Genomic DNA, 16373 nt, shown 5'->3' on the forward strand with positions numbered 1-16373 from the left:
TCAAAAGGCTCCATTTGATTTGCTTTATAGCGATAGTTGGAAGTTCCATAGTATGATGGTTACTTGATTTTTCAAAAGAAAAGAGCTTCTGAAACGTTTTTAGAAATTTTGTACTTCAAAAGGTCGTAACTTTCGTATACTAATTCCGATTGACCCGAAACTGATTTCTGAGCCTTCGGATGTCGTAAATATATTTGTCTATCTACTTTTGAAATTTATTTATTTATATGCATATGGTTTTCTCACTACTCCGCTCGTGCATACTACTATTATATCGTTCGCCGGATCCCGGGCCGGTTTTGTGATCGTGCGCACTATGATATATTCGGCAGTATGATGTGTTACGGTTCCCGAGCTCCTCGCCATAGGGCCGGGTACCGCTTATATACGGCGTTATGATGTGATATGGCATATGATATGTTCTGACGTTTGTGATATGTTTTGATGATACGATATGTTCGGGGATTGTATGGAGATTTGAAACCTTCTGGAGTATGATGTGTTGTGGCGCCAGCGTCGGAGTGGCGACCACGTTCCTGAGCCCTATGCATGATTTCTATTTGCATTATTTATGTTTTCAGCACAGGTTTTGATATACTAATTCTGTATCCATTTTCCATACTCCTTATTTCAGTTCTGATTTGGATTACTGTATTTCATGCTTTACATACTCAGTACATATTTCGTACTGATCCCCTTTCTTCGGGGGCTACGTTTCATGCCCGCAGGTACAGGCGTTCGTTCTGGTGACTCGCCAGTGTAGGACACTTATTCTGCTATTTGGAGTACTCCTTTGATCCGGAGCTCATATTTTTGGTACATATCTTTTGTTATACATGTTTCTGTATATATGACTATTTGGGGTGCGGCGAGGCCCTGTCCCTTCCTATGTTTCTGTTATGGTTTGTAGAGGCCTGTAGACATATATGTGGGTCATGGGTCGTGTGTTGTCCGATTATGTATGTGACTTGTGCCTTAAGCGGTCCCATTTGCTATTATGGCCGAAACGGTCCATATGTTTATATATGTATATATATTCGGGCGATGTGTATTCACTACAAAAAAAACGGGTTTTAGCGACGGACTAAATCCGTCGGTAAATAGCATATATCTGTTGCTAAACCAATATAGCTACAGAATAACTACAGAATTGAATCCATCGGTAAAATCCTCGTAGCTAGCCATTTGCCGACAAAAAAAATGAATCCGTCGCTGGATTAACGACGGATTGGCGACAGATTTTATTTGTTTCCAATATGAGCGACGAATGAAATCCGTCGCGATGTTAATAATTTCCGTCGCTAATTATATGAGTCATTTCGTCGTTTCTTCTGAGTGGCGACCAATAGTTTTTGTCACTAATTCCGTAGCCAATTCTTTTAATATACACATTTCTGCATTCCTTTTGGCGACGAAAATAATTTGTCGCAACATTTGAAATCCGTCGCAAATCTTTTTTATTTTTTATTTTATATAATATTTTAAATACACTTGTTCAAGCATATATTAGATACTCATGTAATAACTTAATTAATAGAAACTAATATTCTACAAGGTCCAAAATACATAGCAGAATGCAAAATAAGTTTGGAGCATCCACAACGATAATATCCAAACCGAAAAATCCAAAATCATATGCAACATCCATAAAGTCCAAACAACAAATCTAACAACCATAAAGTCCAAACCACAAAACTAACTAATGAGAGACTGGAGAGCCACGATCATCATTAGAAACCGATGCATGAACTTGATCAATGTTGGCAGTAGCTGGAATGAACACCGACGAAAGTTGGGCATGTAGAATACCGTGAAATGAACAACTTTTCTGTAATTTTGCTCGGTTATCAAATTGTACAGACTACAGATCATAGGCATTTGTCAATAGGAATAGTGCGTTGTGTTTGCTGACCAACTTCGTCCACCGCAGACTATAGTTTCTCCTTCATCATGAAAGCTGTAGACAACACATTGTGTTTGCTTTTTAGTTTCAAAATTTTCTTAATTTATGATGGTGCACCACTGTCTGAGGCCTCAGAAATCTGCACAACTGGAATTGTATTATCACACACACACAAAAAAACATGCACACATGCACACACTCCAGTGGTAAATGGATCTAAATCATTTTGCAGCAAAGAAGGATAATCCTAAGGAACTACCTCAAAAGGAACAGTTACCATACAAAAGAACCTCAAGACCTCTGTGCTCTGTCCAATTGTGATGTATCATCAAGGTCTGCAAATACTTTATTTTCTTCATAAGACAGGTACTTTACTTATTCGGGATAAAATTGAAGGCATGGCCTTTCTAGAGTTCACAACAAAAAAACTAACGATGAGATATGTACCATATTTGTAAGGTAAGTGACATGTATGAAGATCCCAAATTCGGACCAAGTCAATGAAAGTATAGTCTGTCTTTAAATTAAAAGAATATATAAAAGCACCACCAATTATACTAACACAATACCTCAACTTTCAAATATGTCGTGAATTTTGAAGATATTTTGGCTTAGTTGGTCTATCCGGTATTATTGTTATTTATCAGAGTACTCCATTTTCGACTCGATTAATTATGTGTTTGGATGTTCTGTTCCCATTACGTATAACTTCTTCAGCCTGATACATGCTATTAAAACCCCATTTGCTTTATGAGGAAGTAATCAGAAAGAGCACAATTTCAGGCAAGACAATTACATTTAGTCCAACCAAAGTAGCAGAAACCTACATTGAGATTTAGCAACCTATTCTTTTATAAGAACCAGCAAAGTATCTCATTTTCAGAAAATTCAGATATGATAAAACGTGTGACATATCTTTAGAGCACAACTGAAAATCGTTTAGGCGAAGAAAGAGCTAAAATTAGCAATTTAGATCCAGCAAATCTTTTGCACGGAGAATACCACGGGTGACAAAGTAGTAACCCTGTGAGGTCCCGCGGTAAATTTGTTATATCTTTGTTTCCCAGACATTCCTGTTCCAAATAGTTTATGATTTTGAATTAACTTTATAGATAGTATAATGTGGAACCTATATATTAAAACCACATTTGAAACATAATTCTTCAACACAATTATAAATGATAGAGATATGTTGTTTACAAATGTTGTGCAGCAGAAGCAGAAGTAAATAACATACCTTTTGAGTTAGTGAATCATGGATCAGAATGTCGTGGTAAACCTATTTAAAAAGAATAGCACAAAATATTGTTGGAGCTGTCACGCATATGATCGAAAATAGTACACGGTGCGACAATAACAAGTCATTTATAAGAACCTGATGTTGTAAGTAAGTACATAAGAAAAGAATGTACAAAAGCATATACGATCAACCAATACCATCACCATGTTAGCATCATATGGTCCAAGAGAAAAGGATGAAAGAATAAAAAATGTGAACAGGTAACATGCATTAGTAAAAGCTCAATGAGTTATGCTTAACAATAGATAAGAAAGATGAAAAAATCTTACCTTTCATTTTCGCCGAGCTTCAAAGACTGCTTTACTAAGTTCAGCCCCTATTCTTATCGGTTGAGTAGCCCAAGCTCCAACAAGCGTATTGTCCCCTCTCCTGTGAAAGAAAGAGGTTGATGCACCCAGCTACCCAGCAGTGCATCCATCGTTTTTTTATTCCCTCTTCTCTTTTTTCCTGTTGCATCTACTATTTACTGTCAAGACTTATATCTATTACTTGAAAGAGCGAGCTAGAGCTGGAAAATTGTACCTAGATGTCGAAAAAGGTAAATCAAAGTGCTAATCTTGGATATGCTTCTTTCTATAGCTGCTTCAAGACATTGAAACACTGCTTGTTTTCCTGCATCTTGATTTTGCAGGTGATCCACCAAGATGCCTTATGTAGTATTCCCTGAACGTAACAAAGTTAATCATAAAGTCTACAAATATATATATATATATATATATAGAACAAGTTCAAGTTAGATGTAAAGCCACAAACAATGTAAAATTTCTGAAACACAAAAAATATAGTACCTCTTAATATTCTGGCCCTTCAACATCGATGTTACCATGGAAAACCAACATGCTGCACATCTCCCAGAGTTTAGATCATACATAGAAGTTTTAGCCATTTAGGCTACCCTTGCATCGAATTATCACTACTGAGTAGTCATTGTCATGCCATTTAACAACATATTTTGCCTTTCTTCATCGTCTGACTCTTCACTGTGGCATGTTAATATTCCGTGTATATAAAAATCAGATGGTTAAGCCTTCTCTCAGTCTAAGTGGCCCCATGATACAGCACTGCACGGCATCTCTTGATTTTTACCGCCTCTAAGAACACTGCATAAAAGTTGCTTGATCTTAAGCAACTTTTCAAGATCCACAGTTGTAACCCCATTTGTTTTCTCATCAGCAACTTGTGATATAGCTTTCGTCACTTCAGCATTCACCATATTGCATCTAAGATTGGTGAAGGCAGCACTTACTTCAGATAGTAATCACAAATTTATATGTTGTCGCCATTATGACAACATATAAAATGAAGGAGGGAAAGTACCTTTTTAAATTCTTTGCTTAAACCATTTAGTTTAGGATATAATCACACTTTACCTTTTACAAGAAGGTTATTAAGTGGAAAGGGAAAATAGGCCATAATCTCATAGCATTTGTTTCAACTACTGAAATCTATGTCGACATCTCGATAACCAGCTGTAATATTAAGAGGACGTTAACCATCTGGTTACTCAAATTTGACAGCATCATGCTTCGTTTATCTAGAATTATTACTTAAGATTCAGTAGTTTAGTTTATACCTCAACTTGATTGAATGTTCAGGTTTAGCGCAGGAAATTCATGACTCCCAAAAAAAAAAAACCATAAAAGCAAATCCCTGCATCAGGATAAGAGTAGGTTGTAAAAAAGGGCTCATCGCAGTTCATACAACATAGGCAACATTTCAAGAAAGAAATGTACACCCACAACCTATTGTAAAATTGCAAAATCTTTTTATTTTTGTATAAATGTCTAAAAGCTAATAATTGTCAACAAATCAAGTGATGTATCTATACGTCTTTCTTTTTCTTCTGTAATGAAGCAGTTCATTACAGAAGCAGGTCAGCAGATTGAGAAATCAATTTACTACGATATAACTAACCAACCAACGTACCTAGTGCAATTCCACAATGTGGGGTCTGGGGAGGGTAAAGTGTACGCAGACCTTACCCCTACAGTTTACTAAGATATAGAATGAGTATATATACCCATCTGCAATTCATCACCATATTGGTCTTTTCTGGAAACCATGTTCAAAATTCGAGGTTGTGAACTCCTAATGCAGCTTTCAGCAACATAATTCTTTAGTCATTGTTGTACTTCCCTACAATTGAATAATTCATTATAGCCAATAGAATTACCAGTTCAATAACTTCATCTCCCATTCTCTCTAATTCAAGCTGTGCTCTTCTGCACCATTCAAAGAAACCATAATTTAGTAATGTAGGACAAAACAATCATTTAGGTTGATTGGTAAAGAAATTTTTTCTCTTACATCAGGACTATGCTCAACATTTGTTACAAACAAGGCCATCATAAAAATCCAACCTCAAAATGTTAGCTTAACACACAAAGTCACAAGAATATACTCGGACCAAGGCCCTAGATATATATTTCTGAGCATGCATGTCTTAGCAGGTGCAGATACTAAGATGCATGTAATAAAATCCAGCCAAAAAAAGGATGTAAAGAATAGAAAAGCTAACAAAAATCCATCAAATTCCCATAATAAAAGAAATAAAGAAACAAATGAGCACAACTCAGCAGATAACATTATAGATAAACATATAACATCAGAACAAAAAAGTACAGAAATAACCTCTTATAATGGAAGAATTGTCCCCTTTTCCGCACCTTGAGCAATTTTCACTTTTAGAAACCCTGTGAAATCAAAATTTTGCAACTGTTATATTCCAACTATATAAATCATAAATATTAAGAAATGTCATGTACTAAGAAATTAAAATCCACAAATCATGAATAGTGGAAAAGATGTATACGGGTTGACACTTGACCCAAAAGATTATAATCACTTAACAAGAAATCAACAACAAATGGTACATCTTTGGGAGCCAGAGAACGGAAAGAGGTAAGCACTATTGGTGTCTTCTAAAAAAAAACTCATGGGTTTACAGTTTACTAACCAAAATGAATAAATAAATAAGTAATTTCAATTTCCCCTTGATGCTTTGTATGAGCTGAATTCACAAGAAATGGAAATGGGTGTCCGCCAAACAACATCCACACACATGACGATTTGTAATGTTCAGGCTCATTCGATGTTCCTCTATAGTGAAGAAACTGAAAATAACACATGTGTGGTTGAAATAGCAGAGTAAACACAAAGAAGCTATCCATTTCACTAATTCTCTGTAGCGAAAAAACTGAAAAGCCACCGATGAAACCCAAATAGAACACCCAGGTAAATAACACAAATAAAAAGGAACAAGAAGAAAACAGTGAGCAAAAAGGAAGAAGAAGAGAAGAACTTACCAGAGCAACCAGAAAGGCCCAAGAAGAAGTAAAGAAAGAGGTTCTTTTTCCTACAAAGAAGCCAGAATTTAGGTGGAGATGTAAGAAGGTTAGAAAGAGTCATTTTTGTTATTATTTACGGAAATAGCATGTGGACGACGAAAAGCGTCACTTATTAATAGTAGAAAAACTAAATTTTATATACCGACAGATTCATTCTGTCGCTAAAAATTAACTTGAAATTTTACCGGTGAAACATACATATTACTTAACGACGGAAATAATCCGTCGCTACTTACGTCGCTAATCTGTAATAAATTTTGCCGCCCATGGATTGTCGTAATTTTAGTAGCTAAAATAAAGGGGCGGAATTTTCGAGCCAAAATATAGCGACAGATTTAACAATCCGTCGCTATTTCGTCGTTAATTTAGATATCATTTCTTTTTTCATTTTTTTAGCGACAAAACTCTAATTCTGTAGGTAATCTGTCGTTACATAGAGACGGAATTAATTGTGTCGCTAAAATCTGTCGCTAAAACCCATTTTTTTTGTAGTGATTTCGCCAGCCTGCCGGCTTTTGTATGATATTTCTGTTACAGGTGACCGCTTAAGATGACGTCTGTTCTCAGTATCTGTGCAAAATAACGTATGTTAAACTTGGATAAGTCCTTGATATGTCGATTTGGTAAGCGAATGGGTTTGGGTGTCCAATTAGGACACTAGTCACGGCCCACGGGGCTGGGTCGTGACATGATGATGCTTGTTCTTCGGCCAACTTTAGCATGTAAAATCTACATCGTCTTGCCAGCATTCTGTTGTTTTCTTTTCTAATCCTTTGCACGACAAGCTCGCAAGTTTCTGGACCTACTTGAGGCATGGTTAAGGAGTACCTTGTTGGGATTAGAGCGTTGAGATTTTCCAAGTCACGAACAAGACGTTCTGATTCGGCAAGCCGATGTGACCATTCTAGGTGTAAACCGCAATAATATTCCCGCGGATCTGAATATTTCACACTGCAGAAATCATCATTACGCTCGGGATTTAGCTCATCTAGTTTGAAATCACTGGTATCGCTCGAAAAACTGCTATGATTTGAACTCTCACCATCACTGCTATTTGGTTCTTTTGGAAGGAGTAAAGACCAAGCTGAGTTTCTATAGTTGCAAACCCCCAAGTACTCTCGAGGGAGGCGAGGGGGAGGGTCTTTATGACCCTACCTACTTACCTTATTGTAAGAAAAATGTTAATCTTCATCGGACATTTCACAGTCCGAATCCCACTTGGATCTAAATCTTGTGCTACCATGTATACCATATTCTACCCTATGGTAACGTATTTGCATCCGATTGTTCTCTTCGCGAAAACGATTAAGAGCCAAATTAAACTCTTGTGGAGTTCTGCGAGGCATTGACATAGCACGTTTTTTTGGGCGTTTAAGCCCTACTGACGCTAACTTGTGCTCCAGTGTTGCAGCTTCCCTAACACGCCAATCCCACTCCTCTCTCATTTTATTATTGGATTCTCGATTGAATCTGTCGTTAGGGTTATTTAAGTAATGAAAATCATCATCACCTAGTTCCCAGGTCCTACCCATTGCTTCAAAGATGTTTGCTGGAGTGAACGATATAACACGATTAATATCTCTAAATTGGTCAAAAAATGACATCATAACTCAATTTTGTGTGGAATGTTGTGTTGGTAACAATTATTCGTCAAATTACGTTATATAAAGTTTGATTCGAATCATGACATTTTTTTGTTTGACAGTTGAGGTGACAATATGATGCAGCGGTATAGCGCAGTAAAATACTGCGTTATACTAGTATAACGCATTAAATTAATGTGTTATTCAGACATAACACATTATTTTACTGCGTTGTGAGGTGCTGTGACAGAATAACGCAGCAATTTACTGCGCTATTCTGACATAACGCAGTTATTTCATGCGTTATGCAACACTCCATACTTAATTTGATTTGACGTAACACTACAAGACACTGTAATTGCATGCATGCGTTGGTTCTATATTCAAACTTCAAATCCTATTAATACCGAGTTCGTATAAGGCAAATAAAAGCAAAAAATTCAAAGTTTCATCTAGTTTTTGCATTTTTGTATTCCTCCTAAATTATTCAAAATATGGCAGATGTTCCAAGAATTAGAGTTTCTTTATTCTGGGACGGACAAATTATATTTGAGGAAAATAATTTGCGCTATGATTCTTCCCCAAAATACCATGTTAAGTTTCCACTTGACTTAAAATACTCAAAACTACTCCAAGCCTTGTATAATAGACTACAAGTTAGTAGAAGTGATTTTGATCTAAATATAATTGGAAAATATCCAATGTCATTTACGCCGCAAGGTGTAACTAGTTATGGACAGTGGTACATTCAAGACGATGATTCTTTGACTGATTATTTGAAGGCGCCTTGTGATTATAGGCAATGCATAACTTTAAACGTCCTTGAAATGTATATAGAGAAGGTGCCCATTAATCGACTTGAATTCATGGCTAGGGCTCCTCAGGAAGCCCGAAATAAACCTCATCGGGAAGCCCCGTCTATAATTCAGGCCGAAGTCACTCAAGCGGAACCTACTTATCAACACAATTACCCTGACATGAGTACCTATGAAAGCATTTTGATTAGCCAAATGCCTCTGGATAGTTTAAGTTAGCAATTTGACGGGCAGTGGTAAATATTCATTTTTTACAATATTATTATTATTATTATTATTATTATTATTATTATTATTATTATTATGTGTAGTGGCACTTGAATGCTACTAATGATGTCGATTATATTATTTAGGGGTTATACACCGGATATGGATCATATCGGACGGTCTCCTCAATCGGGATGGAGGAATCAGGTTGGAACATCCTCAGCCTATCCAACAACTCAAAGCGATGGTCCTTCCTCAAGTTTCGGTGCAGATGATTACTATCGGTACGTCTATTTTTTTAACATCAATAGTGTTTTTTGATGTGTAGTAGTTAAAACACCCTAATTTCTTATGCAAGGAGAATGTGGTGGTTGCACCAAATTATAGGCAAAGGCCTACTATGGATGGTCCGGATTATCCGAATTATATAGTGACATCATCCAGCGATAGTGAGGAAATACCTAATGCAGAGGAAAGTGACGATGAGCAAATTGACGATGAGATTGAGGTTGGAACTTATCCTCAACATCAAGCAGAACTGTTGCAAGACATGATGGACAGTCCGGCACACGAGGAGGAACTAAATTCACAGCAACCATTTGAACAGCAAGAGTAGACTTCGGTTCAGCCGCAAAGCCAATTTCAACAGCAAGAGTCGACGCCGATTCAGTGGCATTCCGATGAGATCCCTTATCTTGATCATCTTCAAGATCTCCCAGATGCCTTTGTCTTTACTAGGGATGATGATCATATTCGGCGAAGTTTGTGGAAAGAGCGAGTGGATCTTTTAAAACAAAAGGCTCATATTGAAAAAGGGATGATTTTCAGCTCGAGAAAATCATTGCAAAATGCTGTTAAGATTTGTTGCATCCAGGGGATGAGGGAATTTAAAGTTGACGATTCCACACGAAAACTTTAACGATTGGTCTGCAAGCGAAAATATCAAGGCTGCTGTCACGACCCAGCCTCGTGGGCCGCGACTGGTGCCCTATTTGAACACCCAAACGGACTTACGTACCAGATCAACATATCAAAATTTCATTCAAACTGAAAGTACGTTACTATAAGCAAATACTGAAAATAATTATCATCTTAAGCGGTCGCCCGTACGTAAACATCATATCAAATCCAGTAGGCTGGCGGAATAGACATCGCCCAAATATGCACACACACACACACACACACACACACACACATATATATATATATATATATATATATATATATATATATATATATATATATATATATATATATATATATATATATATATATATATATATCAAATGGGTCGTTTTGGCCATAATAGTAAACGGGGCCGCATTAAGACGCAAATCATAATCACAAACGAACAAACATGACCCATGACCCACACATATGACTACAGGCCTCTACAAAACATAACAGAACATATGACGGGACAGGGCCCCGCCGTACCCAAATAGTCAAATATATACAGAATATATATAACAGAAGATATGTACCAAAAATATGAGCTCCGAATCAAAAGGAGTGGTCCAAGTGGCAGAATATGTATCCTATACTGGAGGATCACCAAAACGAACGTCCGTACTTGCGGGCATGAAACGCAGCCCCCGAGGAAAGGGGGTCAGTACGAAATATGTACTGAGTATGCAAAGCATGAAATACAGAAATCCGAATCATAACCGAAGTGAGGAGTACAAAACATGGGTACAGAATGGGTATATCAAAATCTGTACAGAAAGTATATGTATATATATATCATGCAAATAAAAATCATGCATAAGGCTCAGGAACGTGGCCGCCACTCCGACGCTGGCGCCACAACACATCATACTCCAGAAAGTTTCAAATCTCCGTACAATCTCCGAACATATCATATCGTCAGAATATATCATATCATCAGAACACATCATATCATCCGAACACATCGTATGCCATATCACATCATAACGCCGTATATAAGCGGTACCCGGCCCTATGGCGAGGTCTCGGGAACCGTAGCACATCATACTGCCGAATATCACATAGTGCGCACGATCACAAAACCGGTCCGGGATCCGGCGAACGATATCATAGTAATAGCCACAAGCGGAGTAGTGCGGAAACCATATGCATACACGTAAATAAATTCCAAGACTCGACGAATAAATATATACACTGATAGCAGAAGGCTCAAAGTAAGTATAGAGTCCATCGGAATCATTATACAAAAGTTTGCGAGCTTTTAAATTTCCAAACTTTCGAAATCACTTCATAGGTCATTTTCTTGAAAATTTAGTATTATTTATTTTTAAGAAGCTTTCAAACAAGCTTATAGAGTACTTCAAATGGAGCCTTAAAATCATATGCACATCTCTAGAATATACATATCCAAACTTGCCATATCAAATATTTTCCAAACCATATCCGGAAGCGTACCGACTAAAATTTCAAACATCATAAGTATGTGACAAGTCATATGAAATAGTTCATGGAAATCAAAGACATAGGCCATCCTAGTGGCTCTAAGAGTAGAATTTTCTTTGGAACATACATAAATATATTATTTGTTTATTTCATAAGGGTCATGCCAAAAGGAAGAACGCTAAGCCTTACATACCTCGATCGCTCACTACCAAATCTCGATCACTTGCCAAACAAATCCCAACTCAAGTCTCGGGCTCTCCAATATCTACAATAATATTATCAATTTCCAAAAATTAGCTACTAGTACTTAGAATTTTTAATTCTAATTAGTATTTGTCTACCGAAATTTCGGCAGCACCTCCCCTGTAAATTCAACATCCCCGAGAATTAAACTCGGCCAAATTCATCAACAACCATACCAACAATACCAACAACCAAACCAATAACATCAAAAACCATTTAAAATGCATTTCAACACTAGTAACCTTCCTTTCAACATAATTCATCGACATTCAATTCAACTACGAATTTTTCAAGCCAATATCGACACATACACATTCATTACCAATTCAAGATCATTCAAAAGCATTTCCAACGCATTTCATACCATTTTACAAAGTATACAAAAATCCGCCAAGACTAGAATTCATCCGAAATCTCCAACCTTTGACACAACATTCACAACACATTTTTTTCATCTTCCCATTTCATCAACAACAACCACAATTTACACCTTAACACTCCATTTTCATAATTACATAAATTTACAATAAAATCACAAAATTTCCCATAACAACTTAACAACAATTTTCATGCCAACTTAACTAGAATTCTTCCATTTGCATAAAAAAAAAACCATTACAACACAATTAACATAATAAATAAATTTAATCATTTCTCTCCATCCACCCATTTTCGGCCACACACCCACATACCCATAACACAAGATTTTCATACTCTACATGCATTCCCACATACTACAACATATATATAAAATTCTCCCAAGCTAAAAAGAGTAGAATCTTACCTTTTCCAAATTCTTCACTTTGTAAACAAAGTACTCTTTTGCTTCCAAATTTGTATCACATTGAAGAGGACCTTGAGCTTAGTATTAATTCAACAAGAGATGAATTTTTGGACTAAAGATTTGAGCTCCAATTTTTTTTTTCTCTCTCTTGTAGCCGAATGCCCTTTCTTGTGGTGCTCTCAATTTTTCATCTTCTTGAAGTTTCTAAATGATGACTAAACAAAGTCCCTTCTATTTATTTAATTGGTCTTATTTGACCATGGGTTTGGGCCTTGGTGGGTTGGCCTTGGCCGGCCACCCCCTTAAGATGGGCCTCAAATTTTGTGATTTTTTTTCCTAGCCCAATTGCTTGATTAAATAATTTGTAGTTCACGAAACTAATTTCTAAAATTCCAATTTTTCCCTTAGCCTTCCTCGATATTTCCACATCAACATTTCATGGACAACACACATATATTGAATAGAAATCAAATTATGGCCTTATTTCTTACAAGTCAAAATTATTTCAGATTTTTTTCCGAATATGCGAAAATGCGGGATATAACAGCTGCGAATGGATGCTCCATGGTAAGGAAACTGCTGAAAAGATGTGGACTATTTCAAAGTTCTACACAAAGCGCACTTGTGATATGGGTGACCTTCCAGATGATCATTGCAATCTAGATACTAATTTGATTGCGCGTGTATTAGTTGGCGACATTGGACAAAACCCAAGGTATCCCCTTCGCCTAAGTTTATTTTATTTTTGGTGTTAATATAATGTTCCTCGTTGTTATATGCTGATATTTTAACTTTTTCAGATTCCCTATTAAAGACTGTATTACAGCCGTCCTGAAAGTATATAGCAATACTGTTACTAGGAGGAAGGCGTAACTTGGGCGTAGGCGTGCACATGAGATAGTCTACGGCAATTGGGAAGGCTCTTTCAAGAAGCTGCCGAGATACATGGCGGCTGTACAACACTTCAATCATGGTACTGTTGTTGAATGGAAGCTCAAATCGAAGCCTGGTGTGCCCGGTAATATTTTTGATTTTGTGTTTTGGGCATTCAAACCATGCATTGATGGTTTTGCTCATTGTCGGCCTGTAATATCAATAGATGGAACACATGTGTACGGGAAGTATGACATAAAGCTGCTAATAGCAGTTGGAATTAATGCAAATGGAGCTATATTCCCTCTAGCTTTTGCAATTGCAGCCAATGACAGCATTAGTACGTGGGGTATGTTTTTGGACTACTTAAGGCAACGCGTTATTAAGGATCGCATGGGAATATGTGTGATAGCAGACAGAAATGCTGGCATATTGCACAATATTTTCAATTTGCAGGGGTGACAGCCACCCTTTGCCTACCATCGTTATTGTTTGAGGCATTTGAAGGCAAACTTCCAAAAGGCATATCGAATCCCAGCACTTTGCAATTGGATGTGGGCGGCTGCTACAGAGCATCAGGAGAAGAAGTTTAACTTGCAGATGGACATTATTAAGCGGGCGAATGAGGAAGCCTTCCACTGGTTGAATGCAATTGATAAAGACAAATGGACATTACACCAGGATGAAGGTAGGCGATAGGGTATGCTGACAACAAACAACTCTAAGTCATTCAATGGCTTGTTGAAATCTGCACGCGGACTACCCGTCACCGCAATGGTGAGAATGACATTTAAGCAGGTTGTGGAGCGGTTCGTCAGTAAATCAAAAGAGGACAAAGCACATGCAACAGAAGGTCTAAGATGGATGCCAAAACCGTCAAAACTGTTCGAGTACCACAAATATAAGGCTCAGAAACATGACCGGATGGAGTACAATCCTGCAGAGCGTATATTTGAACTCACAACAAGTGTGCACCAAGGTAAAGGAGGTAACATCCACACAATTTGTGAGATTCCAAGAACATGCACATGCGGCAAGTGGTAATCATATCACATGCCATGTTCTCATGCCTTCAAGTGTTTTATCGCAATGGGAAAGAACACCTCCCCGTACATGGCTGAGGAATATACAGTTGAAAATTATGCAAGAACGTATGCTGGAAGGTTCTACCCACTTGGCAGTGAGAGTTATTGGCCACCGGATCCATTTTCAATGGTTGCAAATAAAGCATTTATCCGTAAATTCAAAAAGAATGCATACTCGCGTATTCATAATGAAATGGATGTTCCACCGGGGAGATACACTCAAAAATGCTCATTTTGCAATTATGTTGGTCATGATAAGCGCAAGTGTCCCTTACGGCATGGTGGTCAAACTACATCTCGCGGTGGAAGTACCTCTCGTGATGGAGGAAACTTTCGTGGTGAAAGTACCTCTAGTGGTGGTGACACATCTCGCGGCGGTGGCACATCTCGCGATGGTGGCGGAAGATCAACTCAAGAGCATTAATTGATGAATGTTTTTTAAGTTTTTTTCTTACTTTGATGATTGTATTTAAAAAAAGTTTGGGTTTCTTATTAATGAACAAGTTTAAGTATTTTCATCTACTCAAGGTTATGAATGATGCAATTTAATTAAGTTTTTTTTTTTGTATGAATGCTGCCATTTTGACTAACTTTTGATTAATTACTAATGAATAAGTTTAAGTATTCGTAAAGAACTTCAAGCTAATGTCACCGAGCCTTCAAACGAAAATGGCGTTCGAGCACTTTTCAACCACTAAAACGGCCATCCGAACTTTTGTGTATCCTTGATGTATTGATCCTACCTTATTAATCACACAAAAATAAGTAGGGTTCTATATAAAATATTGAAGTTTCGGGATCCCGAAGCATGATTAATCTATGGTCAAAATATGTTAAAAAGTGTAATGGAAGAAGGGTTAACCAAAAGGGCCGGAAAAAAAATGGGAGGGACTATAGCGCATTAATTTACTGCGCTATAGTAGTTAACGGAGCCGTCCTCGTTAACTGCTTTAGCGCAGTAAATTATTGCGCTAAAGATATTTTGGTAACATTTTTTTTTTTGAGTATTTTGATTCAAAATATTTTTTTGGGGGGCATTTTGGTTCCGGACCCTTGACAGTATAGGGAGTTACATGATTTGTTGAAGCAGGCAAAAGATGGCTACTAAAAGTATACGAACTAAGGGGGCCTTCATTTAGAGGGACGCTACAAGGAGAAAAGCATATTGGGGGGCCTAACAGTAGAAGAAGCTAAAGAGTCCATTGTTAGGTCTAGCGGTGTATATGGATCGGGTTGGTTCGAATTTTTTAAACACCAAAATAAATTAATTACGTCGGGTTTTTAAATTTATACATCAAACTAAACCAATAAATTTAACCTCGAATTTTCTCGGGTTATTCAGTTTTTTCGGGTTTTTTTGGGGAATGGACTTGATACAAAACATATAACTTTTACATCAAATATTTCTGTAGTCCTAGTAAGATACGACTATATAATTAAGGTGTTTCATAAGAAAATAACACAAAATGTGAGAAGAGTGATTACATTGTATTAAAATATTCAACAAAAGATAATAAAATCGGTTTAAATAAATATTGCTAATTAATAAGCCATAACAATAATGATCATAATCTAAAAATACTAAGTCATGCTAATATAAGTACGGCTAATAAGTATTAATTACATGACAAGAAAAAAAAACTTAAGTTATGTATTTTCACTCTCTAAACCAATTATGCAAAACTGAATAATAGATATCCAACATTATTGTCATTCCTAGTGGTAAATTGAATTTCTTTTGTTAGTATTAGTGTTGAGTTGGTTTTGGTTTGGACTTTCTATGAGTTACTAACATCCATATGATATAAAATTTATTGACATTCAAAATTCTAAGTTGATCAG

General features: G+C 36.8%; 1 long non-coding RNA gene across 8 annotated transcripts; it reads right to left on the minus strand.

The window, feature by feature from the left end:
* Positions 1-1546: 1546 nt before the first annotated feature.
* On the minus strand, positions 1547-6622 carry LOC132627054 (uncharacterized). 8 transcript variants are annotated; one of them, XR_009577761.1, is made up of 9 exons: positions 6160-6566; positions 5835-5896; positions 4777-5425; positions 3992-4672; positions 3473-3866; positions 3141-3182; positions 2906-2976; positions 2163-2238; positions 1547-2042 (listed from the first exon to the last, which is right to left on the minus strand). It is a non-coding gene; the product is annotated as an uncharacterized LOC132627054 (long non-coding RNA). The 8 variants fall into 8 exon arrangements; XR_009577759.1 differs by lacking the exons at positions 1547-2042; positions 2163-2238 and having other exon boundaries at positions 2246-2976; positions 4777-5300; positions 5377-5425; positions 6509-6622; XR_009577758.1 differs by lacking the exons at positions 1547-2042; positions 2163-2238 and having other exon boundaries at positions 2246-2976; positions 6160-6316; positions 6509-6587.
* Between the last annotated feature and the right edge of the window lie 9751 nt (positions 6623-16373).

This window comes from Lycium barbarum, chromosome 2 (genome assembly GCF_019175385.1).
Source record: "Lycium barbarum isolate Lr01 chromosome 2, ASM1917538v2, whole genome shotgun sequence".
Lineage (NCBI taxonomy): Eukaryota > Viridiplantae > Streptophyta > Magnoliopsida > Solanales > Solanaceae > Lycium > Lycium barbarum.